The sequence below is a fragment of the Poecilia formosa genome, unplaced genomic scaffold (genome assembly GCF_000485575.1).
Source record: "Poecilia formosa unplaced genomic scaffold, Poecilia_formosa-5.1.2 Scaffold11, whole genome shotgun sequence".
Taxonomy (NCBI): domain Eukaryota; kingdom Metazoa; phylum Chordata; class Actinopteri; order Cyprinodontiformes; family Poeciliidae; genus Poecilia; species Poecilia formosa.
Window position 1 is genome coordinate 4,408,082 of NW_006799950.1, and position 17,629 is coordinate 4,425,710.

Here is a 17,629-nt window from a genome sequence, read left to right on the forward strand (position 1 = left end):
TTCATCCAAAATGTCCTGGTATTTCAATCAGCTTGTGATGCCCCAATCAAGGTTTCCCAGGTCTTAGGAAAAGAAAATGCCCACAGCATCACACATCCTCCACTTTACTTAACAGCTGGTATGATTGGATTTTGCACATGTTTAACGCCAACGGGCAAAGTCTGTTTCTGAATTCATGCAAGTTTCATCTGACCAAGATGAGCAGGTGTTTTCCTGATCCACATCCAGAATCTCAAAACAGGATGTTGAAAACAGGAAGTTAAATGGGTTTTATTTACAACGACTGAATATCCATATGTGAGATTTTTCTGACTGGATCAATTCAGCGCTCGTATTTAGGGTTACCAGTAATTGTGGAGGGTCGTTTGTTAAGAAGACAGTAAAAGAAGACTGCAGATGCAGTTATACAGTTATTACATGTTAATCAGCAAAATTATTTCATTCTTATTCCTCCCCCTTCCTCTGCTCCTCGTTTCTCGCTGCTTCATTGGCAACACTTGCCCGTGAACTGAGGGATAATTCCCATTTTTCCTCGCTCAGCCACTGAATCAAATCTAATTTCTCTCAGGTCCACTCTTGCTAATTCGGCGTTAATAGTTTCGTCTCATCCCCGCATATCTCATGTCTCTCTGCAGCTCTTTGACTCAAAATGAAATTCAAGAGTAATTTTAAAATCTCCCCCTGAATCAAATCTAATTTTTCTCACTGTCTCCCACTCTAATGCGTATTTAAGAAGATCCAATGCCGGCATTTCATCTCGGGTGATCCCTTCCTCTCCATCTCTCACTCGTCTGTGACTCTCCGTAAATGGTGAGAGCGAGAGCAGCGGAAGAATCCTCGGGATAATGTGACCGAATAAAGTCGTCGGGAAAGGAATTTTTTTTTTTTCTAAAACACAGTATGGATATAAATCGTTCTGGTTATTCTCATATTATCATTCTGTGGGTTCGGTTCTGCAAATTGCATTTGTCCACACTCGTCTTTTCCATCAGACAATCTCATTTCGGCTTTGACACACTTTATCTCTCGTGTTCCTTCCCTTCTCTATGAAGCTGCGAGATGTCTGGTCAGAAAAAATCTTCCCTCGTATCAAAAGGTCTCGAGGGTTCAGGCAAAAAGAAGAAGGTCAGCTTGAACAAAGTGGGGAGAGGGTTGAGAGCAGAGCAGTGATCATACCAGAGGAAGAGGGAGGCAGAGGCACCGAAAGGGCAGGAACCATTTCATCCTTCATTTCCCATTGGAAATATGTTTTAATAATCCATCACTGTGCGAGTAGCTCCAGTTTTTAGCTTTTTGCTAGAGATGTCAAGAAAAGTGGCTCCATGGACTTTAAAACCAAAAACTTCCTAGTTCTTCCTCACAACTTAATACATTACTTCAAATTAAATGAATTAGTGTGAAATTATGGTCCTGAGATAAAATGTGATTTCACCTCAGGGTTTCTTACGCGTCACTTCAAGAGCTTGAAAGGTATCTATAATTGTGTGCTGCATGTTTTCCCTTCTCTGTCTTAAAATGTGAAAATATTTCACTGGGCCTAAAATCTCTGGTCTCTCTAATTCTTCAAAAAGGAGCAAACAAAAGTCACTCAGGTGCAAATAAAAGAAAAATACAGAATACTGTAGAATACATTAAACAAAAACAGAAAAACTAATTCATAATCAGATTTGTCGGAGAAAACAATTGCCACACATTGCAAAACGTTATTAAAGATGCAAAGCAAATGCACGCAAATACATCACTAGTCATGCAAAAAAAAAAAATAGGACACTGAAATTTTCGGTTCTTTATTAAAAAAATGGTTACATATTTATGCCTGATTTCCTATTTTTAACTCTAGAAAAGAAAATCTTAAACCAGACACATTTCTGATGACTTAATATCCCAGAAAAAGCCATTATCTACAATATGCCACATCTAAAGAAAGGAAAACACAATGGAATGACATGAACACTCCGCTTTTCACAAAAAAGCCTTAAAGTACCAAGACTTTTCAAAAGATACGCAGAATTACACAGAAGTTTACAAAACAAAGCATTTAAGTCAGAGCATACAGCTCTGGAAAAAATTAAGAGGCCATTACACTGAACCCCATTGAAAACCTCATATTTATTCCACCAAATACTGATTTCTTAACTCTTGCTGAGTTTAAAATATTAGTGTTTCTAAATGAATATGAACTTTTCTTTGCATTATTTGACGTCTGAAAGCACTGAATCGTTTTCATTATTTTGACCGTTTCTCATTTTCTGCAAATAAATCCTACATTTTTGCCTGGAATTTCAGAGACATGTTGTCAATAGTTCATGGAATAAAAGAACAATGTTCATTTTACTCAAACAAACCAATGAAGAGGGAAACTGGAGAAGCTCCGGACAGCCACAGAGAAAACCAAGCAAACTCCACACAGAGAGGCCCTGACTGGGACTTCAACCCAGAACCGCTTTGCTGTGAGCCAAAAGAGCAAACTACCAAGCCTCTTTAATTTTCAACAAGAATGAAATAAATAAATAAATAAAAATAAGAAAACACAAAGTGCTGACCCCGTTTGAAGCCGTGTCATGGCAAGCAGCAATCTGCATTCTTTCATTAACATTCATTGATTCATTACTTCTCTTGTTCAGTTTCTGTTCCTTTGCCCTGCGTTGCCTATCACCCTCCAAAAACATTAAAATTCAATCACTACAAGCACAATTTTCTCCCCCTCAGGGATTCCATTAAGTGTCATGCAACAACAGTGGAAGGTACTCCAATCAATGGCCTTGTTCCTCCAGCGTCGGCCCGCAGCTTGTAATTTGCATGATATTCGACACGTTAGCAGAGAGTCTCCCTCAGTTTCCGTCATTCACCACGGCAAAATACAATTCCGTGTCATCATCATGCTCCTATTGCACTTCATAACAGAAAAGCATATAGTGTATATATTCGAAGGTGTGACATGGGCACACGGGAAGGGAAATTGTACTGAAAGCATGCATTTTGACACACGGACGAGAAGTTTTTCACAGAAAATGAATTCGTCTTCATGTCGCCACAACCTGCTCTGGTTCCTCTCTGCTCCTGCGAGTCTCTGACGGTGACTAGAAAATGGTTTATTTGTGTTTGTTCTGCAAATATTTAGCTGGTTTGTGAATGCTTCTGTTTCCAGTAAGAGTAAATATAGCTGACAGTTTTTAACTCGGGGCTTGGAGGGGGGAGGGGGGGTGCAAATAGTTGCAGTTACTATATAATTCATTTAATGCCCAGCAAAACCACAAATTCAGAGCTTTGCTGCTAGTTTCCAGTAGATGTGAGGGAAACTGAAAATACATACTTTTTTTTGTATATCCTTTCATCTGTGCTTTTGTTCATATAGATATTTATGTTTAGTCTGTTGTTTTGTCTTCAGATGTTTCTCTGTAAAGATTTTCTGTGTTTTGTCTGAGCAGCTTTAATGAAACGGTCTCAGGCTTTCCCAGCTTCATTCTCGGTCCGATCGCAGGGCTTTCGTCACATCGGAACATCCAGAACCGAACCGAACCGGAGAGTCGTGTCCACTTCTTGTCCCTCTTGTCCGTCTTTGATTGTCATCTGTAGAAGCAGACGGATGCTGCTTTTTTTTTTTTTTGTCCACCATCCTTCAAAATCTAAGAAATGTTGTTGTTGTTTTTTCCCCTCTCTGTTGCGATAAAGAAATGCTTTTAATGTTTTATAAAATTAGCTACAATCAGCATGATTACCAAACTTTCTTTAAATCCTCTTCTTTTTTTTTGTTTGTCCTACAAAAGGAGCGGTTTGCCTTTGTCTTTAATCAGAAAGCTATTGTTTCAAAATGAGCTGCTGATTTCCGCTACTGTTATTAATTCAGGCTTCATGCAGGCCAAGGCTGAGGAGGAAGCTTGGCAGGCATAGCAACAGTAGCTGGGGGAGGAAGGGGCCTTGTAAGCATTAGATCCGCAACCCGCCGTCCTCTGTTTTTCTCCTCTGTGTATCAGGTGAAGGGCAGTGAAAGGGTGCAGCAGCCAAGTGCCTCGATGCACCATCGACTGGCTCGCTGTGGCAACCTGCAGAATACCACCACCACCACCACCTCCTCCTCCCCCTCTCCTTCCCTCCTGTCCTCCATCCTTCCTCCGTCTCCCATCCCCCCGCTCCAACAGCGCCGGGGAGGAGGCGGTTACGAGGGGGAGAGGCATGGGAAGAAAGGCTGGCAGGGTGAGAGAGGCGGGGGGCCGAGGGGGGAGGGGGGGGAGGGGGCGATCGAGCTACCGCACCACACGGAGAGAAAGGCTACGAGCGGGAATAAACAGAGATAAAGATCCTCCCTTTCCCTGCGCACCCTGACAATGACACTAGGAGACTCATTACGAAGCAATGAGGCATAAAACGCAGAGCTACCCGTGCCATTCATCCAGCTAAGCACGACACTCAGTCACTAACACGCCGCGGTCGCATTCATCGTGGAGAGAATGGCTGCGGCTCGGTGAAATAAGACACAACACTCCGGCCGCATGCTGCAGAAACAGACTGATGACATGAAGTCAGTTAAGCATCAGGTCTCTTAATTTTTGTTACAATGTGACAAAAGGTGAAATCTTTTAGCGTTCAGAATTTAAAGCATTGCCACGTGACTGTGTGGCAGTGGATGCATAAATGAACTGGCTGTGCTCTATATATCTTTTTTATCGGTATTAATGTTCTTTGTAAGCATTAATACATTAAAATGACATAAATATGTCATGTAATATTGTCATATGATTGAACTGATGGTCTTGGAGAGAATATCTTCTTTAAAACCACGCAGACTTTTGATTAAAGGTTTCAGATTATTGTGATTTCAGCCTAAAAGTTAAATGTAAAACATCTTCACAGAAACTTTGGGATTGGATTTAGCCTTTATTTAAAATATATTCTTAACACCCTTCTAGAATCGTGTCATGATTAACTATTCTAGACAGCTCAGTTAGAGTCAACTATATAAGCTACAAGGTTTAGCTTGGGAGAAAAACTTATATGAACCTTAATTACAGCAAAACTTTACTGTCACATTAGAGGAAGTGATAGTTCCTCACTGAGACCTCCAAGGTAAACACACTACTGTCGATAACGCTGTCGATAACGCTGCTTTCTCATGCTTATTTTGATGTAATGATAAATTATTGATGTTGCATTTTGCCAGATGTAAAGGAATGAATCACACCCGATTTTGTTGAGCTGATATCACGGTGAAAGACATTTTTTTTTTCTTTTGCCAATTCATGCTCTCGTTAAGCAGCAAACATTGGCTGGATGGTGGCTTCTTACGTTTCATAGTTTATTCTCATAGATGAGTTTATTTTTCTTTGCCGTTCAATATTTTCTGACGCAATATAGTACAAAAAATAATCATCAAAAGTTCTGAATTTAATGTTCATTTGATTCAACTGAATGTTCTTTTCTAAAGGGTTCATGTTACGTCCTGTTTGTTCTGATTCCTGTTTGGGTCGCGTCATTTTTATGGAGATAATCTGACTTCTGATCCAACCACAGTGACTCCAAAATACTTCCTATAGGTACACATAATTCATTTATTTAAATAAAGATAACCATATATACTTATAGCAGAATATGAGTACGATGCAAAAAATAAATTAATTCTTAAGTTATGAAAGTACAAAATATACTCTAGGTTGCGGTATTATTTTACTCAAAGCAGAACTCTTAGGTAAGAAATATTAAAGATGTGAAATCATCTGGCCTCAACCAAACTTGCGAAGTTCGTGGCTCTGTCCTTGGTCTTGGTTGGGTCAGCCCAGCTGCTGAATTAGAGTCGGGTTTGTCAGAAAATACAGACCTCACAAAGGTTTTCCAAAAGTATAACTCTTTATCCGGAGGCTGCATGGGGAGAAATGAACTTCCTTTTGAAAGAAATAGACTTTCATCATTTGTATGTTTTTTTTTATCCAAAGCACAAATACGGGTAGATGAAAACTATCTCTGAACATTATTCCAGAAGCCCTGGTTCTTGTATATGTTTCCTGTGGCAAATTTTAGTCTGGCCTTCATGTTTCACTCGGAGAACAAAGGTTTCCTCTTTTTATTCCTCCTACAGAAGCTCAAATTGTTCAGTCCCTTTCTGATTGTTCAGTTATAGGCTTTCACATCGACACCATCCAGAGCCTGCTGTCGGTCCCATGACGACGTCCGGATTTCCTTTTAGCATCTTGTGGTCGACTCTCAGGCTGTGCTAGCTTGGACTGCCAGATCTGGGCATGTTGGAAGATGATGTACCGCTTTAAATCCCTCTCCAGACCAGACTACTACAATCTTCCTTCTGTCGGCCTCACACAGCACTTTAGATTGCCACTCACACCAAGTGTCACTTATCCCTCTTCAAGTGGAACACCTTGTAATTGGTGGTATTTGATATTTATGTTCTAGCTCGCAGCCATGTGCTACTTTTATCATTTTCTCCTCAAACAATCCAAAATACCATTTCATTTCCTCCAATCAGCCCCCGGACACGCGCCGATGATGAGATGGAAAACAGCATGCTGTAAAGCTACCAGCTAATTAGCATTACTCCCCCCTTTTCTTCGGTCTTCCAAACAGGGCCCCTTCTCTCTCCTCCTACCAGCCTCCACTGCTGCGTTGTTGCTGCGGGAGTCTGCCCGAGAGACGGATGGTTCAGCCCTAATCACACCATGCAGAGCACGATCAGAATGGCTGTAGGCCGCTCTTAACATTTACACCAGATGATCACGCTAACACACGCCGTAAACACGAGCTTGCAGTGGAGAAAATCTGCTCCTGCCTCCCCTCTCTCTGCCCAGGGCCCGGCAAACAACAACCCGCCTCTCGCTGTCACCTTGGAAGGATTTGCTGGGATGCGGCTACGTCCTGAGGGCCGAGGGAGATGGTAGCTGTCCCACTCCTCACTTCCCTGCCTCACACGGCTCCTTCCCACCGTTTCTCCAAGCTGCTCTGGCCTCCAGCTGCTTTAGCAGGGCACGGAGCAGCCAGAGGCGAGGTCGCTCTCGTATCGGCGTCCTCTCATGTGGGCAACTTCAAGGTTCCTCCAAGGCAAGCTTTCAGCCAGAGCTGCACCGGGATGCACAGAGAAATACTAAACAAATTGGTTTACGAGCAAGGCTTTTCTTTCGCACCCAAAAAAAACAACAAAAAAAAAAAAAAACGATGTTCGGTTTGAGTTTTTCCAAAAGACGTTAATCAAATTGAAACAAAATGCTGCAATTAAAAATTCACTTAGGTTCAAATCTGCTGCTTCTTTCAAGTCAAATTTATTCCAGTTCAGTTCGTCTTAAATCTGCTCGTGTGTCGGATTCAGCAACTAAAGGTGGCAGTTTGTAAAACAAAGCAGAAGAAATGAATATTTTAGGAGAAAGCAGGCCACAATTCAACATTTTCCTCCCTGATGCAGAGAAATCAATAAGCAGGAAGCAGAACAGCCATTATTATAATTTGTATTTTTCATATTTATTGCATGGTTTAATATTCTCCAGGGGATTTCAGCTGTAACAGCTATTATTAACGCAATATGAACAATTGGCATTCATCATTGATGCCAGATGTGGATTCTGGCAGGAAGATTGGACTTGACAGTTGTAGGAAAAACAAAGTGTTTGGCTCTTTAAGTCGTTTGATGCCATATATTTTGTACATCAAACTTGGGTTTTCAAGTGTGGTTCAGGTTTCATGGCGTTTCAGTTTTCGTAAGAGCTTCCAAAATGAAGAAAGTGGTATCCATTGATTTAATGGGTTCTAAATTAAGAAAATATTAAGTCATTTTCAAATGGGTGAAATGTTTCTGTGTACTGCTTGGTAAATCCTTGTGTTATTAGCCAGCATATCAGCAGCTGGTACCACTTTTATTGTTTCGATCTTTAGACAAAAGGATCCTCATAATTGGACCGTTGTCTCTTTAAAGAAACCCTTAATCATCATCTTGTCATCATATGCCAGGATAACATTACTCACGGCTGAATGAAACCTGAGAACTAATTTAGTAATTTCCAGGGTAAATAGGTGGCAATGTTTTTTTTATTTAGACGTTTCTGAGTTAAGAAGTCTAAACACAAATCCACTGCTTTAAATATCTGCTGCTCTGTTTTGGTCAGTCACATAAAACCCCAGTAAGACACTTTGACATTTGTGGTTCTAATGTGAACGAGTGCATCCCAGGATTATAAATACATTTATAAGCCACAGTAAATGTTAGCATTAGGAAGAGCCGACATGTGGTAAACTTTGTGAAGTGTGGAATTGGTCCAGTAGAAAAGCAATCAATGACTCCAGTCAGGGTTTTCACTGGCGCTACATCCAAACTCTGAACATTTGTTTGTTTCCTACAGTCATAAGTCTGAACTGTAATATGAAAAGTTCATTTCAATTGAAATCTTGTCAGTTTTGTTTATTTATATAACACCTTTCCCCCCCACCAAAAAAAAACAAAACCTGTGGCATTGTCCTACCCACGCTCACTCTTTGTCCCTCCTCGGGTTGGTCGGGGTCGGTTCACCCGCCTCGTGTTGACCTGTTGACCGGCTCATGAGATGAAACCATGTGTCAGCCCCACCGCCGGGCTCCACATCACCCCTCTCAGCTGCCGTTCCTGTCTCTCCTCCAGCCTCCCCGCTAACAACACACATGTCGGCTCCACCGCTCACTGCCAGATACATAATTATGCTGCTTTCCACTGGCACCGCTGACATCACAGGAGCAGCAGACGTAAAAACCGAAAATGACATGCTACTTTCTTGAACTGCATCGGGGGGAAGCGGCGTGGTGTGCGAGCCGTTTTTCAGCCCAAGCTGATGAGGACGTCTTGTTCTCGTGAGCTGAACAGGCAAAGTGTAACCCATTCAAATGTCAAAGCATCTTTCATGTGAAGATGACTTTACCAGAGTCGAAATCCCCGGCTCCTCAGTCCATTCCCCATTTTTAGATAATAAATATTAAATACTTTAAGTTTATGACAGATTTTATTCTTTACTGTGGTCAGACTTTACAAATGTAGCCTGCAAAACCTGCAGTCTGACAAGTAAGAAAAGAGGAAAATAACACAAAAAAAACAGAAGGAAGAACACATTCACAGATGGAAGGAAGGGAGGAAGAAACTAATCAGAAATAAAAGGAAGGAAGGACAGGGTGGAAGGAGCTAAGCAAACAAAGACAGAAAGATACAAGAGAGACAGTGAGGAAAAAAATGACACAAGGCACAAAGGAAATGGGGAAGGAAAGGATACAAGTACAGAACAAAGGACAGAAAAGAAAATGATGAAGAAAGGGAAGTGAGGAGACAAAACGTCAGAGGTCTGTTAGAAAACAGAACAAACAGCATCATGAATAACTGAACTCACAGGATAGGGATGAAGGTCAGACACAAGGGAGGCAAGAAGAGAGGATCCCTGGAACGACTGAGAAAAACAAACAGGACATGAAGAAGGATGCAGGAGAGAATGGGAGGGCACAAGGAACGAATGAAGGAATGGAAGACGAGAAAGAAAACAAGGAAGGAAGGACACAAAAAAGACACAAGAAGTGGAGGAAAAAGGAAGAAAGGACACAAGGAAGGATGGAAGGCCAGACGAAAGGACTCAACTTTAAAACGATGAGATGGGGAGTGGGAGGTCTGGAAATAAAACAGAAATTATTTCAATCAAATTCCAGATTTTCATAGACTCTTTTAATTGCATCTTATTTGACCACGTTCTAATAGTTTCCTGTATGAGGGAGGATCGACCCACGTCACGATCAACTCAAAAACCACTGACGCCGATTCCCAAACTGTGAGTCACTGTGCGGAGCAGCTCCCGCTCCCCAATGCTACCTGTCTTTGACGCGCACACACACACACACGCACACACACACACACAGAATAGATGCTCATCGACAGCACATCTCAGTGTGAGTCAGTGGGATGTAGGGCCACATCTTCCCCACCCTCTCTCCGAACGAGACGAGGCAGCCAGCATCACGAGCAGGCTGCGCAGTCTGACGTAAGCGGCAGGTTACTCAGAGCGTTTGAGCAAATCAGCCTCCCAGGAGAGTCATTTCACCCGTTAGTCATACACACCCATTAACCTCCACGTCATTACAAGCCTGATAAAAATAACGTCAATATCAGGACTGCGCCGTGAAACTTTAATTGTGTGCCAGGAGATTTATGCTCAGAGCTTTTGAGTTGCATTCAGAGCAGGAGACAATAAGTGCGACTCCATGAATCCAGCAGAATTGACTCTGTCACCTCTGCAGGTTAAACACATTAGTTACACGCCAACACACTCTGAAAAATCTCATTCTGCAGAGGCGCCTCTGCAGATTACATTTGGCTTTGATAACTTCTACCAAGATGAATCTGTGCATGCGTGAGTTCACCTCAGCACTGTTTCGTCAATCCTCGTATGCAACGATGGAAACCTCCTGCACTGCAGCTGGAACGTAGATTCACTGTAGTTTGTTTGCTGCAACATGTCAACTGGAAAAAATACACTTAAAGGGCTAAAAACATAAATTTTGCAACTGTTCCTTTTCAGTTCTTCTTAAGTTCACAGTGGTCATATTAATTGAGAATTATGTTAAAAATGGTTAAATAAAAAAAAGAGCAAACATTTGGCAGCCGAGAACGCTACCGAACATGGCCAAAGAAAATTGAGGTCATTTTGGCCACCCAAAAAATATACAAGTGATAGAAAAGTTCAGCTCGACTTAGAATTTATAAATTAAAGATTTATGTGATGTTTATTTCTTGTGAGAAGGAGAAAATTGGGAGAATTGTTGTTTGAGACCAGCAGCTTTGAGCAAAACAACCCAGCACACAACCAATTCATTTAAAATAGATCAATGGCAAGATCGGCCTGCTTGCAATTAAACGATTGTTGCTCACATAAAAAAAAAAACTGGTGTTCAAAGCACAACAACACTGGCATTGTTCAAGTAAAAGTTGCAAGTTCTGATCAGCATTGTGCCCAGGTGTGCACCAGCAATCGCGTTTTCCCCCCACAATTATCTGCTTAAATTAGCAATGCAGTGATTGATTGGGTTAGTCTCACTTTTCAACACATAATTAATTTGTATTTTACTTCGTAGGGTTTTACCACTTTACAGTGGCGCAAATGTTAAATGTTATTCAGAGAACATGTCATGCTACTCAAACTCTAGTCAGAAAGATGTAGCCTGTCTGCAGTTACACTTTTCACAACATGTGGTTAAGCTAAGTCTACACCACATGTGTGGTGCGTGAAAGGGAAGTTAAAGTAGTGGTATATGTACTCAGACACCAGCTGCAGACGAATCATCTTCCCTTCATTTTGTTCAAACATAAAGAAAAATTGGGTTACAGATCAAACTAAACATGCAAGAGGATTATTTGCTTTGACTGGTTGTCGATTGAAGGCAATCTTCATACTTCGTCGGAGGATTTATTCTGACAGATGACATAAAAAATGTGACATGGGTGCATAAGAAAGCATTTATTTCACCTCGTAATGGTCGTGCTTGCAACAGCCTTTGTCACCTCTGCAGTCTGACTGCTAGTCCTGCCATAAACTCACCTGTTTGCCTCCAGGGAGCTCACAAACATTCCCCATAAAGATGTAGCAAAAGCGATCACGGCATCTTTTTTCTGTGTCACCAATCATGTGTTTCACATCCAAGACACACGTTGGAAACACCTTTTATGTCAAGAATGCAGTCTGTTCTCTTTTCACAGCCGTAGACAGTTTGAGACTTCAAGACGGTGCCGTCACAAACCCGTTAATTGTCGTGTGCGTTATCAGCATTCGTGACTTCAGAGAGATCAAACTGAAAATCTCAAAACTTGTCTAACTTTATTCACATCCTGCAGAAGCAAGTCTATTTAAAAAGCTCAACCGCTGGGACTTTACCACGCGGCGGTAAAATACTTTGTGGTGATGAGTCAACGGAACTGCAAAAGATGCCACTCCAAATAAAAAAAACAAGTGCTAATGACATTCATAGCCATGCAAAATATTTTAACAGGAAAATTTAATGTCAGTGAAGGTTAAGACACAGGATCCAGTGGATGACGTTTTTTTTATGAATGTTTGAAAGAGAGATGAACTGAGAGGAGGTCGTGGTGAAGCAGATGGGTGGCTGTCGGATTACTGGTGAACACAGGGCACCAAGCAGGGGGTGCTCACATGAGTCAGGAAGCTTTAGTGGACCTTTCAGGTTGAACCATAATGCTACTGCAAGTATCTACAAGACTCTTTACATGGGATACTGAAAGCAGCACACAATGCTTAAAGGACAAAGGCTTTTTTGAAATTTGAGGAAGTTATGGTGCACGTCACTGGTCCTTGTTTTTTTTTTTTTCTGTGATGAATTCCAGTGTCTTTTGAGGGGATTATACTCGTCACTTAGTCATTTTAACAAACCGATAGACTGTCATAAAGGAACAATGTCAGATTTTAAGAGTTACCGGAAGATAAACATGTCTTCCTCAAATGTCACACTTACCTCTTTTTTTTAACACTTTTGCTCTGCCTGAACAAACTGTAGTGACTAACTGTTTTTGTGCAGCAGCTTAGAAAGTTTAACACACGTCTGCCATACTTGAATGATATGTATACCTTTTTTGTGATTTTGAAGAGTGGCAACATGAATTAGCCTGTGTGTGACAGGATATTTATACCCCAGGGAAACAGAAAGTTGTGAGTGACAATTAAAACTAATTAAACACTTTATAAGCAACTTTGAACAATAAACTACTTGAGAAAAAAAATGTTTGAGTATGTTTATTGGGATATGAAAATTTAGTTTTAAAAGATTTCTTTGGGTGGAGTTTTGCGCCTCTGAATAACGATACTAACAGCTGGATTGTTTTTCTAAATTCTCAATACAACAAATTTATCTAATAGTTTTTCAGACATCAAACCAGATTGTTTGTCAATATATCAGGGCCATCATAGGTCCACAACATGTGCTAAGCAAAAACAAATTGTACTAAAATAACTAAATAATACCTCTGCTCTTCCTCGCAACATAAAAATACAGAAGGAGAAGTAGAGCTGCACATTTCTTTATGCCATGTTCAGTTGTTGCTGCTCCTGTGAAACTAGATGTATTATATAGTCTTAAATTTGCAGAAATGTTTTTTCTCACTGAAACCTTTAACTATCTTTAAAGGTTAAGGTTATGTAGAAACTCTTTCGCTTATTTATTTTCTCCAAAGCAAGAACTTTCATAATAGATTTCTCAGAATAGTGTCTGCAGCACTGGGTATGAATAGCACTTTTTAAAATGAAGCACTTCTCTTGAGATGCACAGTCTGCTTAGAAACGATATGAGTGATTTGGTTTCCAGGTATTTAGCTAATCCACTATGAAATAAAGAGATTGTTTTTAAAAAGCTATAAAACGTTGAGAGAATTCGCAGAAACCAGATTCTCTGATAGGAGCTTGTTGCTCTTAATTTCTGAAAGCAGATCAACTGCAAGAGGAACAACCTTAAAAAGTGTTCATGATGTGCTGTAAGGAAGACATATGTTGTCATTTTCATGCAGAACACTTGTTTTAATTTATGTAATTGTGATTAGGTTTTTTTTTAAATGAAATTTTTAGAAATTTCTGAGTAAATCGCGCTTTTATAAACCATTTTACATTTCAAAGACGGCGTCACAGCGAAAGGTCAAATGACATGGGCTGCTCCCGATTCTTAAGCCGTCTGAACAGTGTGTTGGCTTTACAACACTTTTAAAGGCTGCCTCCTTTGTCTCACCCTCCACTTTACGCTACTGAAGCCATCATAAAAATGTCAGTGAGCTGTTTTTTAAATCCTGTAAAAAAAAAGAAAAAAAAAAAGAAAAGAAAAACCTGTGTGTTCTGCAGCAGTGACTCACTCGATTTGTCTTTGTAAAAGACAAGCTGCTTTGAGTCCCAGCTGAGGCAGTGAAAAAAGAGTGATGACAGTTTGGGAAGTCGGGTCACGAACAGCAACAACTGCAATGCACTGAAACTTCAGGCTGTCACTTTGTCAAGCAACAGACCCGGAAATTGCAGTCAGAATATAATGAAAGTATGTTTGCATTCTCGTGTTACAAAAACTGTCTTGCTGATGACGTTTGCAATTATTTACTTTCTGGTCTTGATATATTCCGTCTGTGTATATGTGAGTCATTAGAATAAGAAAAAAATAAATAAAGGAACTGCCTGATTTCTGTGAACTACTCTAGTTTTACTCATTATTTGATATCCTTTGGAGAAAACGTATCATTTCAACATGTATCTCCACATGTGATCGGATTTGTAGCGATCTAGATGCAGGAACAGCTTTGTTTCTGTCGCGTAGAAAATGTTCATGTCATGATCAGATGTTCTCCCTCTCACACAATGCAGCAGCGTAATCAGAGCCCAGGATTCGCTGACGTTAGTTCATGAATATCGGCTCATGTAGATTTTCATATTTCTCTGGGCTGTGCGTGGATTTGATTCAAGATTACGTGTTTTTGTTTTTTATTTTCATTTCTTCTCCTGTCATTAAGTCACAATAAATATAAGGTGTAATTACTGTAAAGTCTGAATAATAAAAATCCTGGTAGCTTTTTGTTGCAGTTAAAGCTTTCCTTCAGCCTCCAAGATGAACAAGTTCAAGCCAAATGTTGAATGTTAAATTATTAGATGATTTAAAATGGACCTTTGTAGAGTTATTTTCTTGACCAAGAGCGTTTTTAGCTGCATCCGTAAGAGATGTGATTGTTTTGTTTTTTATGCGTTGCTTTTTGCTAGGGTGCTTTTTACCTTTTATTTTGCTTTTATGATGTGATGTGTGAAACACAGGTGAATATATTCTAATCTCCACACCCTGTTTCATTGCGTGGGGTTTAGATGCATTATTTGCTCATCTAAAGAAGAAGGTGCAGGCTAAAGTTTGAAGGCAAATCATAACCTAATGGTTAAAGGGTGAGAAGTAAAGTAATTCAGCAACTGGATGTCATTCAAATAGAACTTGATGATTTTGTAGCTGCACCTCTCACTTCCCCCTGCCTAAAATTTGTTTGATTCGTTATTTTCTTATTTGATATTTAGACAACTGTTAGTTAAAAAGACACCAGACGTGTTTGTTGGTCTCTGTGCGTCACCTGAAGTGATTCATTGATCAGTTTTTTCCCCCCAATTATCCAAACCCGTTCTGCTTGATCTGACGCAAAAGATGTCACACAGATGACATGTGGCAGGACTCAGCTGGAGAGGAGCCGACCGGCTCTGAGCTGAGCCACAGAACCGACCGAGCTCACGTCGCACGCCCACCGCTCAGGTAAATTCTCCTTGAGAGCACGTGTGGACATCAAATTCCATCTATGCCCAGTGCACGTGCCACATTTCTGCCTGTATAAACTCGCCGCGTGAGTCGTTTGGGTTCACGAGACGTCGTGGCTCTGCTGGGATATCAAATTAAAATATGATGTATGCGATCACAGCGGGTTTTAAGACCATTATGATAAAGATGAAGGGATCAGAGGGGTGGAGGAGTTTAACCCATGAAGAAACCTGACCGCTGTTACACACTGCGTAGTTCCTGGAAGCGCTGCGGTGTTTACCCTTTTACCCTTTTTGCCAAATTAATGCCCATGTGTCCTCTGTTCATCTCCAATTTAGGAGTGACGCAGCTGAAATAAGCAGACGCCGCATGTGTACCAGCCACTCTGAGCGCGCGCCGCGACCGCCGCGCACGAGCGCAGGGATACCTTGAACGGGTCTCACGTGTTTTTAAACTAAATGCGCCCTTCAGAGCTGGTTTTATTGCGCGAATAATCGAGCGGGATTGCACCGCGGCCGCTCGTTTCTGGTGATATTTCACCGCCGCTTTGCGCCCCTTGCCTTATAAGGAAAGACAGTCGTGCCTTTCTGCTATAGGCCGAGCAACTACAGCCTGCAGGAAGCCGTGTGCGTTTTAACCCGTTCAATGCTGAATTTAATTTGGTTTTGTCTGTATGAAACAATGCAAGGCAGCTCCATTTGTTTTCATGCTCAAAGCCTATTTATATGGCGTACATCCATTTTTAGATGCACAACAGAACAAGACCCTGGAATAGCTCTGAGAGTCAAAGTCAAAGGTGGAAATCAGTTAAAGATAAGTGACTCTGACCTATAATTATCCCAATTGTGTGCTTATTTGAGTTGCGTGTTTGTGTCCTTTGGTCCCCAAAAAACGCAGACAATGATGACCTCTATCGACTTTTACTAAAGCGGGAGCTTGACTTTAATAACCGCGGAGAAAATCACCACCATGCGCGATGCTTTGTCTTTGTGTGACCTTGACTTATAGAGGATATGGAAATGTGTTCATTGTAATGCGCATCTCCCGGGCTGCGGCCGGACCGAGGATTTATGCGCATTATCACCGTGTTATCCACACCGCAGAGCTTCAGATGGGAGCATGTTTCTCTGTTTTTCTGGGATTAGACCAAGAACAGAGAAGGCCTCCAATCAATCAATGTCAAACACCCACCATGGCCCTGACGGTGGTTGGGCCTGTCCTCAACTCTCATGTAGAATGATCCCACGTTTGTGACTATTAAGTTTATTTTTCAGATAGGAAAAGAACCTGACAACACTATAAACGATTTGGGATTCAAATAATAAAAATATGTCTGACAGATCCAATGTTTTGACGTGACCTAACTCAGAATAACCAATTAAATAAAGAGGCCTAAATAAAGGCAGGTGATAAGTGCATTTAAGAATAATACAGTCACCATTCATAGCACTGTCCACAGCTGACATCCAGCCACAGAGCAAGGACTGGTGCTGCCTTCAGGGTCTGTTCTTAGATCGTATTTTATCGAACTTGTGCATGTTGTGATCTTGGATCCAACAGTTGCTTCTACAAATAAGAACTGTGAAAGAATGAAGACTTGTAGCCTCAAACACCCTTTAGTCTATTACTGTTGTATTTGATGCGCACAAGTTAATTACTAATAGTGACTTTCAAATGAAAGTATTTAAGAAGTTAATATTCTACTTGCATAGAAAACTCTGCATTTTCACTCAGCCAGGTTAGCTGGTCCTGGAGGATAAAGCTATTGTCTAATCTAAAAAGAGCCAAGACCAAAAACCTTCAGAATTAATGCGATGACTATTTTATAAACCTTTGAACTGCTGTCACATTTACACAAAAGCTTATCGTTGTTTAGAGAAGCAATTGAGGCTTCACACCTTTAATTATCTTCCTGTGTGAAATGGGTACCGAGAACCTAATATGTAAAGTATTTCCAGGCAGAGACAGAAGGCAATAAAACAGCGTACGCATAAACCTCTATAGCATTCTTGCTTTTTACACAGCTTTTCGTTTGTGTCAGACCATTACTCTCAGTGTTGGTAGCAATATTGCCTTAGCAGGTCATGAGTTCAAATCCAACGAGTCTTTTTACATGGAGTTTGCATGTTCTCCCTGCTTCTACAATGGTTCTCTCTGGGTATTCCATCTCTCTCTCACAGTCCAAAAACACCAGTTAGGTTTACTGGTGTCTCCAAGTTGCCCTGTGGTCTGAGTATGTCTGTGTCTCTCTCCCAATAGCCGCTGCGAATAAGTAGCAGACACCCACCAACAGTCCGGTAAAAATAAGTTGGTATCTAAAAGCGGATGGACCTCCTTCTACCTTTAATACCCATATTAAAATAACCATCTC

General features: G+C 40.9%; 1 protein-coding gene across 5 annotated transcripts in view; it reads left to right on the plus strand.

Moving 5' to 3' along the window:
* The window catches only part of LOC103133063 (E3 SUMO-protein ligase CBX4), an 81,229-nt gene that overhangs the window by 55,232 nt on the left and 8,368 nt on the right, over nucleotides 1-17,629 (plus strand). Inside the window, exon 1 of one of the 5 annotated variants that reach the window (XM_007544831.2) lies at nucleotides 15,179-15,255. The exons of the other annotated variants lie outside the window; for them this stretch is intronic. The gene's annotated coding sequence lies outside the window, so the exon portion shown is untranslated. Of the gene's footprint in view, nucleotides 1-15,178; nucleotides 15,256-17,629 lie in introns of those variants that run through there. 5 annotated transcript variants of the gene reach the window in all.